The sequence below is a fragment of the Sorex araneus genome, chromosome 2, assembly GCF_027595985.1.
Source record: "Sorex araneus isolate mSorAra2 chromosome 2, mSorAra2.pri, whole genome shotgun sequence".
Classification (NCBI taxonomy): domain Eukaryota; kingdom Metazoa; phylum Chordata; class Mammalia; order Eulipotyphla; family Soricidae; genus Sorex; species Sorex araneus.
The window spans coordinates 37,132,931-37,148,172 of record NC_073303.1 but is presented as its reverse complement, the minus strand read 5'-3'; positions in this window follow the sequence as shown (position 1 = coordinate 37,148,172).

Sequence of the window (15,242 nt, the reverse complement as noted above, 5' to 3'; positions counted from 1 at the left end):
GGGCCAGGGCAGTCACTGCAGAAGACCCGAGAGGTGCCCATCTCCCGTGGGAAGCATTCGCTCTCCCTGCAGAGCCTTCAAGGAGGGTTTGCTGTTGGTGCTCAGTGTTAAGTTGCCGTGGGTACCATGCCCACGTGCCCAGGCCCCTGCGACTGGCCGTGGATGCGTGTGCCCGGCCCGAGGCAGAGTGCCAGAAGAGACAGATCTGGGCGCAGGACACACACAACACACAATGGCTACCGCCCCAAGTCCAGCCGATGCCCCAGGTGTCCGAGGATCCAAATGAAGAGGCTGAGACCTCGAAATGTTGAGGCCTCCCCGCCGAGCACATGGGCCGGCTGGACTCAGTTTCCCCAGCCACAAACAGAGGGTGACGTGCTCAGAGAGGGTGATTCCCCTCAACCCTCACATTGGGCCAGAAAGCCCACTGGTCGCCTCACAGGGCTGGTGCTGGAAACGATTCTGCAGGGCGCGGGCTGCGTGGCGCCATCTGGTGGTCGGGCCCGGCATTGCAGCGCCCCAGGGACCTGGCGGCTCCCAGAGCAGGAGGTGGCGGGAAGCGTCCAGGCAGGGAACCAGCCTGTCTGGGGGCCTTGGCGCTATTCCATGAGGGAAGCTGCTTCCTCCAGGGGCGCCCAGTGAAGCCCCCTCCCCAGGTGCCCGCGCGAAGCAATATGGGGAGCGCACGCATGTCTGGTGTGTGTAGCCTTGCGGGAGGAGGGGGCTGTGCCCCATTCCAGGTCGGGCAGGGGTGTCCACTGTGGCGAGGGGCCTCCGGGCACCTTGCGCTGAGGAAGAGGAGGGTCTGGGCAGCCCGAGAGACATGTGGCTAAGTGGCCCACGAGCACGGAGGGCTCTTCCGGGAAATGCACTCGGGAGGCCTCCTAGGCATAGGAAGTGCGGGGTGTGACCCTGGATACCCCTAAAGCATGAGTGAGAGCATGGTGGGGGGGCCACGGGAAGGGGAGGGGCCGTGAATGGTGGGTTGCCAGGTATTCTCTGCTCTGCTCTGCAACTTGGTCATAGACTTGAAATTTTATATAGTCACAGAGAGAGAGAGAGAGAGAGAGAGAGAGATTTTGGGGGCTGGAGCGATAGTACAGCAAAGAGGGTGTGAGCCTTGCAGCAGCCAACCCAGATTCCATCCCCAGCACCCCGAGTGGTCCCTGAGCCCCCCAGGAGTGCTTCCTGAGCACAGAGCCAAGAGCACCCCCTCCCCACCCGCCACCACTTTGTGGCCTGTGCACTCAGAGTAGCAGATGGAAGACCAGGCGCTCTGCCTTCTGGTCCCAGATACTGGGTTCCTGGAGGAGCAGCTCTCTCCTCCCCAGGGGCGCCCACGCCCCAGGCCCCCCGAGCCTTGCGCAGAGCCTCCCGGAGTGCCCGAGCAGCCCCCCCGCCCCCCGCCCGGGCTGCGGCGCTAGGCCAAGGTGGGTTTATTTATAAGTTCCCGCTGATTATGAATCACTGGAGGAACTGCCCACGGGCTGGAGACAAAAGTCTGGGCCGCCCGGCGGGAAGAAACACTTCACATTCGACTCTCCCCTGGCCCGCCTCGGCCAGCCCCTTCTGTCCTCAGGGGCCGAAGCGTGTTTGCCGCCAAGCCTGAGGGTCAGTCCGTCTGTCTGTCTGTCAGCCTCGCTGAGTAAACATGCCACAGCCCCACGCTGGAAGCACGCCTGCCTTCCGCCCGGCCGCTTCCCTCGCATCCGAGACTCCGGGGTTCACAGGAGGCTGGGGGACGGCAGGGGGACAGGGAGGAGAGGGGACCTGGCTGCGCGGGGGCACGGAGACCCCTGACTCAGACTTCCTTCCCGTCCTCACGCCTCGGCACATTTCTGATGCGCAGAGTTAAAATCGGATTTTTTTCTTTTCTTTTGCTCTGTTGGGGGGATACTCGGCCTTGCTCAGGGGTCCCTCCTGGTGGGGTGTGGGACCCGGACCTGGCTGGACAGCCCTCTCCCAGCCCTGAGCGGCCACGTCCTGGGTCTGAATCCTGACACGCCGGCATCACGGGAGCAAAGTGGGGGGTCCACAGGGACGGGGCAATCACAGGGGCAAAACTGGGGGCCTGGGGGTGATGTGCCCCCGGGGTCCTTCCTGTCTGATTGGCTCAGCACCCCAGGAGAATGTGCATAGGGACCTGCCCCAGCGCTGAGCACTGCTCACGAGTCTCTCAGGAAGCTGGGGCCTGGCACGGAGCCCACAGAGTGTGGGTGCTCGGTGGACAGTGGTAGTGGGAGGGCACTGTCAGACGCCGACAGGCTGGCACTGCCACCCGGGTGCCATTCCCGGGACAATGGGATGGCCTCGTGGCTGGGGGACTGTCCCAGGATGCCTAAGGGGTGAGGTCACCAGGCCGTGCAGGGCCACAGGAAACTCGCCCACCCGCTTGGCAGTGCCCACTGGCGGCCGCGCACATTTCCGGCCTGGCATCTCTCGCTGCCTCTCCCCTTCCCCTCTGTGCCTTGGGCTGCACCCCAGTGTCAGAATGACAGGGGGCCACCGGGGTCCTCGCTTGTCCAGGGCACAGGAACCTCCTGTCCACTTCAGAGTGAGGGGGGACACCTCTGTCCTTGCCAAGGCCCCGCTGCCCCAAGAATGCCCCAGGTCCCCTGCTACAGGTTCTCCACGTCGGTCCGGTGTGGCCTGGCACCCCACCCACTGGAGCCCCCACAGGAAAGCAGGCTGGGAGACCCCCAGCCCTGCCGAGGAGGGGCAGGTGCCCCCAGGATGGGCCAGTTCCCTGCACTGCAGAGATCTCACGCTGAGAGCTGCCAGAGGCTCCTGCTTCCCCATCTTGGGCCAAAAAGACGAGTAGAAAAGGAGTCTGAGAAATAGTGCGGCGGGGAGGGCGCTGGCCTACACACGGCAGACCCAGGTGCAACCCCCAGCACCCCAGGGGTCCCCCAGAGCCCTACCAGGAGGGATCCTCTGACACTGAGCCAGGAGTCAGGCCTGAGCACCACTGGGCCTGCCCATGGTGTAGGGGAGCAGGTCCAGGTTACGGAAGCATCAAGGTGGGCACATGTGACGGTGTAAGCTTTGTCGTTTGTCTGTTGTACAGCAGTACTCCGGCTGTACCCTTCAGAGCCAGGCATCCTTTACATCTGTCATGTCTGTTGACCTGGAAACACATTCAGACTGAGAGCCAGTGTTTGGAAAGCTGGGCATGACCCAACGCTCGTCAGCATAGGTTCAAATGGAGAGGGGGCTCCTCAGTGCTCCCCGGGGGTCTGCATGCTGCACACCACTGGGGTGGTGATACTGTGTGCATGAACATGACACGAATGCCTGTGTGGTTTGTCCATCCATGGGATTACAGGAATGGGTACAATGTGACAGTAAACGGTTAGCAGTAGCTGGGACCACGGCCACACAGGGCAGGGGACCCCTTGGGGAGCGTATGCAGACCCTCTCCTGCAGAGCAGAGCCTGGGCCAGGTGTGTCTGCCATGGACCAAATGTTGCCCTCTGTCCCTCACAGCACTCGGAGCACTTTGCTGGGAGCAGGAAATGAGACCAGCTTCCCCAGGGGCCCAACCCTGCTCGTCCTGTGGACACCCACTTTGGGGAGAGGGCAGGGGGCTCTGTTGTCTTTGGGGCCACACCCAGCAGTTCTCCCGGATGACTCCTGGCAGTGCCCGGGGGCCATGTGGGGTGCTGGGATCCAAACCCGGTTGGTCGCATGTTAGGCAAACGCCCTCCCCACTGTGTCATCTCTCCAGCCTTTCTTCCAGGTGCCAGCCCTGTTTGGGGGCGTCGTGATTCCTGGGTAGCGCCCCTGAGCTGAGACTCTGGTGCCCACCACAGAGTGACTGGGATTGTACAGTCTTTCCTGCCCCTGATACTAAGGGGAAGCTGAGAGGCCTCTCAGAATCCACATCACTTGGGCATGCCCTGGCTTCGGGGACCGGGGGACGGTGGGGTACCACTCTGAAAGTGGGGGTGAATGATGGGGAGGGGTTGCAAGTTCTCTCCAGCCTGGGCACTGGGGCCCTGCAGACCTCCTGGGAAGCGTCCGGCCACTAGGACGCCCCATGGCACACGAGCGCCCTCTAGGGGTTGCTCTGTCACATGCCTTGGGAAATACCCAACTAAAGGGGTTGCAAGAAAGGGGGAGATTCAGAGAATTAGGATTCAAATGGCCACAGGTGGGTGTTACAGTGAGGACTCTGACCTCAGTCTCGCCCTTAGTGGGGAGACTGTGCAAACGACAGGTCTGAGCAGCGGACCCCCAACTGGCAGGCAGGGCCAGGGTCCTTCCCACCGCATCTCCTGATGTGTTTCCTCACCCAGGTTGTTTCCTGCCTCCCGGCTCAGCCAGGACACTAGTTCTATGTCCTTCTCATATTTGCTGAGTCTCCCTCCATGAGAGTGACCCCCTCCCCCGACCCCGAGACGACACCCGGACTCAGTGGGGCTGGGGGCTGCTTCCCGGCCACACCTAACGCTCGCATCCCGGATGCCCAGGCTCTCTCTTCAGCCACCCAGGGGATGTGTTTGATGCTGGCCCACACTCAGCGGCACAGTGGTCTGAGTAAACCCCCCCGCACAGTGCTTTAGAAAGTTTTGCTTGTTTGGGGGCCACACCCGCTGTGCTCAGGTGTCACTCTTGGCTCTGCACTCAAGGGTCACTCCTGGTGGTGTTCTAGGGACCCTGGGGGGTGCCGGGGATCAAACACGGGTTGGTGGCGGGCACAGCCAGGCCCTCCCTGTGGTTCCAACCCTGCACAGTCCCGCACAATTCTTTTATGGGGGGAGAGTGAGAAGCAGAGGAGACCCCAGCCAGTGGATTCTTCTGCTTCTATTGTCACCAGACCACACACAGACCACCGTTCACTGCCCAGACCACTGTCCACTGCCCAGACCACCATTCACAGTCCAGACCACCGTCCACTGCCCAGACCACTGCCCTACGCTCAGACCACTGTCCACCATCCAGATCACCGTCCACCATCCAGGCCATCGTCCATTGTCCAGACCACTGTCCAATGCCCAGACCACTGTCCACCACCTAGACCACCATCCACAGCACCGTTCACCAATCAAAACACCGTCCACTACCCAGACCACTGTCCACCACCCATACCAATGTCCACCACCTGGATCATGGCTCTTGATAACCAAAAGGATCTTGAGTCACACCCCTCCCCTGAGCACTGTGAGGTCCTGCCAGTCTGAGGGTGGAGGTCAGTGCGGTGTGTCAGGAAGGCTGGGCAGAGGGCATGTCAGTGACCCCCAGAGGGCGCCAAATGCAGGGCCACAAGAGCCACGTCTGGAGCCCGTACCCAGTAGCTGTGCGACCTTCACTTCCCCTCCCTGAGCCTGTTTGCTTCTAGAGAGGGAAGGGCTGGCATCTTTGAGGCGTGATGCTTCCTGTGCCCAGTCAGGTGGTGCAGCGCCCCCCGCTGGCTCTTCCCGAAACTGCTCCAACCTTGAGTCTCCACTAGGCTTCCAAGGGGCCGAAAGGAGAACCAGGGTCTCGTCTGTGGACTTAAACAGTTAATTTTAAGAGCTGAGGGGATTCAAAGACCCTCTGCATCATATTCTTCATTTCACATCTGAGGATGGACCCCTGGAGTTCCAGGCCGTGCCCTACTGACCAATCCATAAACCCTAAAATCACTTTCAACCAGAGTCCAGGCTTGGCCATGAGTCGGCCTGGGTGCCCAGCAGGAGACGGTCAGTCGCCGTGTGACTGTGGCGAGTGGAAGACTGTCCCTCAGGGGAGAAGACCCCATGCAGACATGGACACTCTTCTCTGCTGACTTTTTTGTATTTCGGGGCCACACCTGGCGGTGCTCAGGGCCGACTCCTGGCTCTCCGGCCACTCAGATTCACTTCTGGCAGTGCTCGGGGGACCCCGTGGGGTGCTGGGGATCAAACCTGGGTTAGCCACTTGTGAAGCAAGTGCCCTGCCCACTGTGCTCTCTCTCCAGTCCCCTGCAAATCTCTGTCTTAGAGCAGGGGCGGGATGGTTGTCCTCTGTCCTAAGACTCCCTTCTCGTGCTCCATCAGTTGCTGTCTTTGATGAGGTTTTTCCTTGTAACCCCTGACACAGAGCACAGAGTGTGTTCCTGCCAACACAGTGAGTCACAGATACGGGCCACCAAAAGGTGCAAACAGTCACATCAGACAGATCTCCCCAGCCAGGCCGAGACACCTGACAACCTGGAAGCTACCAAATCTGGTGTTCTGTGTTCAGAAAGGATTCTAGTGTTCTGTCCTGGGAAGGGAGTTTCACTTGCACATTAACCAGACCAGACGCAGGATGCAAATGTAAATTGCCAGTGACCCTTTATTGCTAGCTCGAGGTAGGGTCCGAGTCCCATCCAACGCAGTGGAGTCTTGACAAGGACCCCACCTCTGAATTCTGAGCAGTTTCTATAGGGTTTGGTTACATAACAGCATTCCTGCAGGAACTGGCAATATGTTTCCAATTCTGGTCCCTGTCCTGTTCTGAAACTCCACTCCCTCGGCCCTCTCTGATGGGCTGGGCGCCACTGCCCGTGCCCCCTACTCTGATAGGTTATTGCCATGGAGCGGTTTACCTGCCCAGGATGATACTGTGTCCTGAGAAGTCGGGACTTTCTGATGGGGGAAACCGAGACTCAGGCCTGCTGAGTTTCGTCTTAAGGAGGAGCCTGTCATAGCTCCACTTCAGCCTCACACCGAGAGGGGCCCAACCCTGAGAGCCCCTGAGACTCCTCCTCTGCAGCGCCGCACGTGCCCGGGCCCCTGCTCAGGAAACCCGTTTCCACCCACTCCTGCCTGGAAATCCGTGAGGAAAGGGCTCTGCTGGAGGGGCCCAGGCCGGGCCCTGCTGGGGGGCAGACTCTCCTTCCTGATGGACAGCGTGTCTCACCGCCACGTTGCCAGGAGGATGGGACAGTGTAGAGGGCACTTGCCTTGCAGGTTGGTCACACTGGATTCAGAACCCACACCACACAGGGTCGCCTGACTCCGCCAGGCTGTGTGCTGGGTCCAGGTTCAATCTCACGCTGTAGGGCCCCCCAGCACTTGCGGCAGTAAACCCCCACCCCAGCAGAGTGTGGTCTTCAAACCAGAGAAGTCAGGGACAAAACTAAAAAAATCAGAAGTTTGCAACACATGAGAATCCTGTGCAGTTCCAAGTCCAGTGTTCTGGGGGGTCATCTCAGCAGCTGTCACTGCTCCTGGGCAGCAGGTGGTGGTCAGCGCACAGGCCAAGACTGAAATCAGCAGCTGGGCAGAGAGATGGGACAGGGGTTAAGGTGCTGACCTTGCTCGCAGGGACAGTGGCCATAACCCTGGTTCGAGCCCCCAGCAACACAAACAGGACCACCAGGGGTCACTCCTGAGCACAGAGCCAGGAAACATCCCTGAGCACAGATGGGTGTGGCCCAAAAATGAAGGGAGGATAGGAGGGACGGGAGGAAACAGCAGGCGGCCCCACAGTTACTGAATTTGCGGATCTGCCTTAAATCTGGGTGCTCAGTCCTGGTCAGGCAGACCTGGGTTAGCTGCAGCCTGAGGGGTCACAGCATTGCCTTGGACACGGCTGACCCAGATTTGATCCCCGGCTCCCTATATGGTCCCCCAAACCTGCCAGGAGTGACCCCTGAGCAAAGAACCAGGAGTAAGCCCTGGGCACCACTGCCCCCCCCCAAGATCCTACCTAGAGCTCCCAGTGGGGTCTTTGAGGCCAGGGGGTCCAGTGAGGCTCCAACTGCAACTGTAGCACACCTGCACCCTCCACACGCTCTGCACTTACTGGTGTGAGACTGCACCCGACAGTGCTCAGGGGTCATTCCTGGTCGTCCTGGGATGCAACCAGCACCCCCCGACCCCCCGCCACTGCATGCGAGGCAGAGCTCTCTCTATGGCCTCACTCAGATGCAAGCACCGTCCCGTTCTCCTCTCTCATGCCCGTCTCACCCAGGGAGTCAGGGCATCAGGCTACAGCTCACTAGTGACCCCCAAACTCCAGCAGGTCTGCATGGTAGCTCACGTCTGTGAGGGGTGAGCCAGGGAGGCTCAGCTGGGTGACAGAGAGTGGGGGGCATCACCCTTCTTTCCAGAGGAGACAAGAGCAGTTAAGGGCCCGGTCGAATGCTGCACAGCCGCAGCATGGCAGGACGGGAAAGTCCGAAGGCTCTGAAGTTACAGCACAGCAGAGAGCACAGTGAACCCCCTCCCGACCAGGCTCCTCACCCTGGGAGCAACTGGCCACGGGTCCTTCTAAGAGGCACATGGGCCTCCTCCCCAATCTGCAAGGCAAAGGGGAACTCTGCACAGACCCCCCCTCCCAGGGGTACCCTGCCCTCCACTCTCTACTCAAATGCCGACAGGCTACAGCACTGTGACCTGCTTGAATCACCAACTGTCACTGTCACTGTCATCCCGTTGCTCATCGATTTGCTCGAGCAGGCACCAGTAACATCTCCATTTTGAGACTTATTGTTACTGTTTTTGGCATATCAAGTACACCATGGGTAGCTTGCCACGCTCTGCCATGGGGGAATCACCAACAAAATATTTAAAAAATCTTTTGCTGTCATCATTTGTTAGATTTTTTTTAGCATTTCTAGAACCGCAAATCAGCTATGTTATTTGTCAAATCATGTCAAATTGCAAAGACCTACTTTTAGATAGTGGTGGAACCTTGCTAATGGGCACTTGGCAGTTTTCAAATTTCTGCTATTACAGAACAATGCTGCCCTTGCGCGTGCTCACACACACACACACACACACACACACACACACACACACACACACACACCCAGTAGACTAGATTCCTAGAAGTAGAATTGATGGGCAAAGTGTGTTGCAGTATTGTGTGTGTGGTGGGGGAGGGTCGCTTTGGTTTCGGTCACTGGGAATCAAACTCAGATATTTTGTTTTCTTGGTTTCCGTTTGGGGGCCACACTTGGCGCTCCTCAGGCTTACTCCAGACTCTGTGCTCCGGGGTAACTCCTGATGGGGCTCAGGGGACCCTAGGGGATGTCAGCTGCGGACAAGGCCGGCCCCTATACACTGTATTTAAGATTCCCTCCCTGATCGCCTTCCTGCACTGCTGCTGTGATGTGGGCTGCCGCTGGGAGCTGCGACCATCGAATCCTGCATCGTCCAGTCCCTGCCCCAGTGCCCTGCGCCCTGGCCCAGCTCGCCTGCGCACCTCGCGAGGGTCGCTGCGGTGCCTCCACATGCTCACTAGGGGGCGCACTCCCGCCATGCAGCTCACACACTCCTGGCTGAGGCCAGGCAGGGCAGGACCTGGGGGAGAGGGGCGCTGCGGGGGCGGCAGGAGGGCCGGCAGCGGGCAGCGGGGGGGGGGGGGGGGGGCTGCGGGACGGTGCGGACAGGGGAACCTTAAGGGTTCTCTGCAATTCTGGACTTATGTTTCCACGGCAGGTGCTCTGGGCATTCCCGCACGCTCTGCACTCAGGAATTACTCCTGGCGGTGCTCAGGGAACCGTATGGGATGCTGGGAACCGAACCCGGGCGGCCGCGTGCCAAGGCAAACGCCCTACCCGCTGTATTATGGCTCCAGCCCCTCCTCCCGCTTCTTGCCTCCCTCTGCCCTTCCTGTCCAGCTGTCCCTTTGCAGGCAGGTCTCCCCAGGCCACCACCATGAACCACCTGCACCATCTCCACTGGGAGGGGTGGTGCTCAAGGGCGCCCCTGGCGGGGGGGGGATGCTGAGCACTGCCCTGGCCTCTGGGCTGGCCTCCCAACAACCAGGCTGCCAGTGCGATCCCACCCCGCTTCTCTGCAGGTGGCCAGCAGGGGCCGAGCACTGGGGAATGGGCAGCTTCCCTGCCTGTGTGTCCCTCCCCTCCTAGCTATTGAGGACCACAGAGATGCGACTGAAAAAAGACCCGGCGCTCCTCCACCTCCCGGGGACTGGCAGGGTCCCCCAAACAGGAGCCGCAGTGTCAGACAGCAAATCCTCAAGGCTGTGGAGGCTCAGCCTGAGCTGGACGCAGAGGCCAGCCTGTGAGCATGCGCCACGAGCCCAGAGGGCCGCACACGCACAGAACACAGCGCTGGAGGGGCTGGGGTCAGATCCCACACTGCCAGGGGCACCGAGGGCCACAAGAGAGGCCTGACCCCTGTGAGAACGGGCGAAAGAAGATGTGGGAGGGGCTGGAGCGATAGCACAGAGGGTAGGGCATTTGCCTTGCACGCGGCTGGCCCGGGTTTGATTCCCAGCATCTTGTATGGTCCCCTGAGCACCGCCAGAAGTAATTACTGAGTGCAGAGGCAGGAGTAACCCCTGAGCATCGCTGGGTGTGACTCTAAAAGGAAAAAAAAAAGATGTGGGAGCATGACACAGGCCTCCGCAGCTAGGAGCGAAACCCCTGACAAGTGCAAGTGTGAGCACCACCACTAAGGGAGCACGGACCTCGGGGAGCACTGTGCCAGGAGTGATCCCTGAGGGCAGAGCCAGGTGTGCCCCCCTCCCACAAAAAACTTCTCCAGGGGACGCTATTAGTCGCTCCTGCTGTGGTTTGGGGGCCACATCCAGCCATGCTGAGACCACAGCAGGCCAGGGATCGAACCCGAATCTCCCACAGGAGGGGCCTGTGCTCCAGCCCTTGGCATCAGCTCTCTGCCCCCTCCAGGAGACTCTAAGATGGAAACGGGCCCCAGAGCTGCTGGACAAGCCCAACCCGGCAGCCAGCAGGGATTGGGCCGCCTCCAGTGCTCCAAATCTGGGCCTGTGGCTCTTCCCGGAACTCCTATAATCTCAAGTATGTGGGGGAGGGGCATTTCCTGGCCCACTGGCTCTTTGGGGTCCCCCAGTGGAAGGCAGCCAACACCCTCTCCTCCATGTCCTTCCCGACTCCAGAACTCACCCAGGGGACAGCGACTGACTCAGACACTTCCTATTTTCTTGGCCACAGTGACAAGGGGGTGGACACAGGGGCTGATGACCAAAGTGGGGGGGGCGGAGAGAGGCACGGCTGGGCTATGAGGCCAGCCTCCCGCCAGCCATGGGGCCAGCTTCTGGTCTCTGGGGTCCTGGGGGTGTCCTGGGGCTCGGGTCAGCAAAGGCAGGAGGAGTCTGGGCAGCTTTCCTTGAAGTGCACCGGCCGGGCTGAGGGAGACAATGGCTCGCCCTGAACCAAATGCTGGACAGCAGGTGAGGGGAGACTGTGGGTCAGAACCTGGGGTACCTGCACGCCCTGCCATTTATTGCTGCAAGATCCAAACAAGCCCTGGTCCCTCTGAGCCCTGCCACCTTCCGATGCCACATGACACCCTGTGTGCGGAGCATATGTGCAACCTGAGAGTGCCAGAGCATGTGTGCAACCTCAGAGAGCCAGCATGCCTGTGCAACCTCAGAGAGCCAGCATGCCTGTGCAACCTCAGAGAGCCAGCATGCCTGTGCAACCGCTGAGAGCCAGCATGCCTGTGCAACCGCCGAGAGCCAGCATGCCTGTGCAACCTCAGAGAGCCAGCATGCCTGTGCAACCTCAGAGAGCCAGCATGCCTGTGCAACCTCAGAGAGCCAGCATGCCTGTGCAACCTCAGAGAGCCAGCATGCCTGTGCAACCTCAGAGAGCCAGCATGCCTGTGCAACCTCAGAGAGCCAGCATGCCTGTGCAACCTCAGAGAGCCAGCATGCCTGTGCAACCTCAGAGAGCCAGCATGCCTGTGCAACCTCAGAGAGCCAGCATGCCTGTGCAACCTCAGAGAGCCAGCATGCCTGTGCAACCTCAGAGAGCCAGCATGCCTGTGCAACCGCGGAGAGCCAACATGCCTGTGCAACCGCCGAGAGCTAGCACGTCTGTGCCACACCATTCACCTCAGTAAAAACTGTCTCTACAAAGGGAAATTTTTTTTCATTGTTGAAGGGATTAACTTTATTTTATTTTTTTAGTTTAATCTTTTTTTTATTAAAGAATCACCGTGGGGGTACAGATACAGATTTACATATTCTTGTGCTTGTGTTTCAGTCATACACAGCTTGAGTACCCATCCCTCCACCAGTGCCCGTTCTCCACTGATGACCCATCATCATCCCTCCCACCCCTCCACCCCATCTCCCCACCTTGATATCAACCCCTTATCAGACGGGTATTGGGTGAATATCCTTTCCCATTCTGTAGATTGCCTTACAAAGTGAATTCTTTTTTTTTCTTTTTGGGTCACACCCAGCAATGCACAGGGGTTATGCGCGTTCCCCTGGAGATCTCTCCGGCCCGCGGAGAGACAACAGTGGAAAGCGCTCCTAATTAGGTGGATTCTGTGAGGGTCCCGATCTGAAATAAGACTAGTGAGGTTAATAAACAGGGGGCCCAAGACGACACATGCCGATCAAGGGCAACTTTATTAACTGCCACACTGGCTTTATACTTTTCTTAGCAGGGGGTTGGTACATAAGTTGTCAATCATCAGGGAAGTGTCTTCTCAGACCAAATAAGGAAAGGTTCGGGGTGTATTAGGTGGGCTTACAACATTCTTCAAGAGTAGATTGAGAAATAGTGGGGAGGGGAAGGCAAGGGTTTATCTGGCAGGAGCATCTGGCAGGAGGAATGCACAAGGTAGAGGAAGGTATTCTACTTAATGGGGGGCTTAATGGCTTCTCTTAGTTAACTGCCCTGGGCTACTTTTACCTCTTGAGTTTGGCTATTTCCTTTGTCACAAGGGCACCTTTGCCTCAGGTCAAGCAAAGCTGGTAATGGAATTTTCCAGTTTGTCCAGGGTAAAGGTTTCAGGGTCCTCTTTCGTTCAGGGTCCTGAGCAGTCCCCAACAGGGTTACTCCTGGCTCTGCACCCAGGAATCACCCCTGGCGGTGCTCAGAGGACCATATGGGATGCTGGGAATTGAACCCGGGCCGGCTGCGTGCAAGGCAAACGCCCTACCCGCTGTGCTATCGCTCCAGCCCCACAAAGGGAATTCTTAATGCAGGAAAAATTTTATGTATTAGCATGTGTTGTAAGAAGAAATATGAAATAAACTGCTTGGTGCTGCTAAGTAGGCATGCTTAAGGGATGGGTGGGAAACTGGGGACTTTGGTGGAGGGAAGGTTACTCTGGTGGTAGAATTGGTGTGGAACATTGTATTGAAACAACTATTGAAACAACTGTATGATGAACAACTTTGGAAATCATGGTGTACAAAAATATAAAGTGTGTAAAGTTTAAAAAAATAAAAATTATTCCAGGGATTAACTGGTACATAGAACCGGATTCAATCTGACACCACATGGTCCTCAGAGCACCTCCAGGTGTGGCCCAGGAGACCCCAGAGCTCTCTCAGAGGCCTCCTGAGCACTGCTCAGAGTCTCCACCCCAAAATTAGAAGGGAAAGGGGAAAAAATGATTCCAACAATAAATGGTGCTGTGAAAGAGTAGATCCTTTACCTTTACACTTTTCAAGTATTTATCTTCTCTTTCTCATCAGAAGATAGCTGAGTTTCTTTTTCTCCTGCCTTTAATCTGTTGTTTGGTTTGATGTAATGGAAAAATATTAAACTTTATGCAAATACATAGGAATGATATTTTTAACAATTGTGACAGATAGTTGTGAACAGTCATCTATGATAACAATGAGAGAGTCACTTAAAAGGAAAACACTGGTTGTCTCAGGAAATGGGGTCCAAGAATATTTGTGACCTTAAACCTTGTATTAGACTTTTGAATCTACATTTTTTTCCATTTGGTAAAAATTAAACACCAGTTTGGAAAATAGATATGAACTCAAAACTGCTGGTGTTGGGATGAATTAAAGGGTGGACATAGTCAGCAGTGATTCAGGCTCCCTTGGGTGAACCCTGGGCTTCATCTGGGCACCCAGTGTGAGAGACTTGTGACAGCAGGTGGGAGACATGGGACTGGCATTGGGGCATCTTGGAAGCTTTTATTTAGACTTATTTAGCATCTTTTCCAGGCCCCAATCCTGTGCAAGCAGAGGGGCCTTTAGACAGGGCCAGGCCATTGCTGTCCTGCCCCTCACTGGGGGAAAGAGCATCTAGGGCCTGGTGTGGGGAGTGGGGAGGTGATGGGGCTGTTCTCTCCTGAAACCCTGTTTACTCTGGGGAAAGCGCTATAGGGACCAGACAGAAAAAGCGCTATAGGGCTAGTGGGTAAGGCACTTACCTCGCATACTACTCACCAGGGCTTTATCCCTGACACTCTGTATGGTCACCTGAGCACTGACTGGACTCATCCTTGAGCACATCCAGGTGAGCCCCAAAACCAAAGAAGTAAATACAAAGTGAAATGAACCCACCCCCTGAGTGTGGGGATAGGGAAGGAGCTTACTGGTTGGCACAGGGAGGAGGTCGTGGGACTCAGTTCTCAGAAAGTGGAGAATGAACTGACTGGGAAGTGGCCTGTGGGAGGGCAGGGCTGGACTCTGCTGGGCTCAGAGACCCACATGGGGCAGCAGGAGAGGACATGTAAGCGACCAGAGGAAAGTGCAACAAAGTAGCCATAGACATGAGGCTACAGTTACTGTCACTAGGACACACAGACCTTTCCCTCATGTCTCAGGTCGCTGTTTCCTGTGGAACTGGTGTGGGATCTCTCTCCCTTTCTCTGTGTCTGGTCGTCTGGTGCTGGGGGTACTACACCCTGCTGTGTTCAGGGTCACTCCAGGCTCTGTGTTTGGGGGCTGCTTCCAGGGGTGCTTTGGGGACCTCGCAGTCTGGGTGAGCCGGGGCTGGCAGCACACACAGCCTTCGCCCCAGCCCCTTGAGCTAAGGCACCTCACTGGCCCTTGGGCGTCTTGTAAGGGCTGATGCTTTTAAGAAGGTAGTTTAGAGTTTAAGATAGTCCCATTTGCTTATCTCTGTTTCCAGTTGCTAGGTCAGTGGCGTGTCATCTTTGAAGATACCTTTAACTTCAATGTCGTAGAGGGTTTTCTTCAATGTTCCTAATGGATTCTGGTCTCATATTGAGGGTTTTAATCCATTTTGATCTGACTTTGTACATGGTGTTAGGTAGAAGCCTGAGCCCATTTTTTGACATGTAGCTGTCCAGTATTGCCAGCACCATTTGTTAGAGAAACTTTCCTTACTCCACTTCACATTACTTGCTCCCTTATCAAAGATTAGATGATCATATGTTGAGGGTGTGTGTAAGGATATTGAACCCTGTTCCATAGGTCTGCTGCTCTGCCTTTGTTCCAATTCCCTGTGTTTTAATTATTAACACTTTGTAATAGATCTTGAGGTCGGGGAAGTTGGTGCCTCCCGTCTTCATTTTTCCAAGAATTGCTTTAGTTATTCCTGGGGGTTTGTTGTT